This window comes from Dendrobium catenatum, unplaced genomic scaffold (genome assembly GCF_001605985.2).
Source record: "Dendrobium catenatum unplaced genomic scaffold, ASM160598v2 original_scaffold_80381, whole genome shotgun sequence".
Lineage (NCBI taxonomy): Eukaryota > Viridiplantae > Streptophyta > Magnoliopsida > Asparagales > Orchidaceae > Dendrobium > Dendrobium catenatum.
The window spans coordinates 1-371 of record NW_021398825.1 but is presented as its reverse complement, the minus strand read 5'-3'; the positions used below and the strand labels follow the sequence as shown (position 1 = coordinate 371).

Genomic DNA, 371 nt, shown 5'->3' with positions numbered 1-371 from the left:
CAAAGGCATATTTTGTGTATAAGAAAATCCAAGTCGAAGAATTTAACGCGGGAGGTTCCATGGTCTAGTGGTGAGGACATTGGACTCTGAATCCAGTAACCCGAGTTCAAATCTCGGTGGAACCTATAATTGATTCTGACATTTTTGTTAAGGATTTTTTTTTTTAATTTATTTTGTTAAGGTTTTTTTTTTCTCTCTTTCTTGTCTGTGTAAGTTACTCGTTTTGGGTATTTCAACTATTTGAAGTTCTTAAAAGGCTCATAATATGTTTTTTTTTTTTAATACTTCAGCTTTTCATGCTTTTAAAAAGAGAAATAAAGTACTAAAAAAATTAATCTTCTTATTTAAATCAAAGTTTCTTTTTTTAAGCT

At 29.1% G+C, this 371-nt stretch overlaps 1 non-coding gene across 1 annotated transcript; it reads left to right on the top strand.

Moving 5' to 3' along the window:
• Positions 1–53: 53 nt before the first annotated feature.
• On the top strand, positions 54–125 carry TRNAQ-CUG. Its single transcript has one exon. It is a non-coding gene; the product is annotated as a tRNA-Gln (tRNA).
• The last annotated feature ends 246 nt before the right edge of the window (positions 126–371 follow it).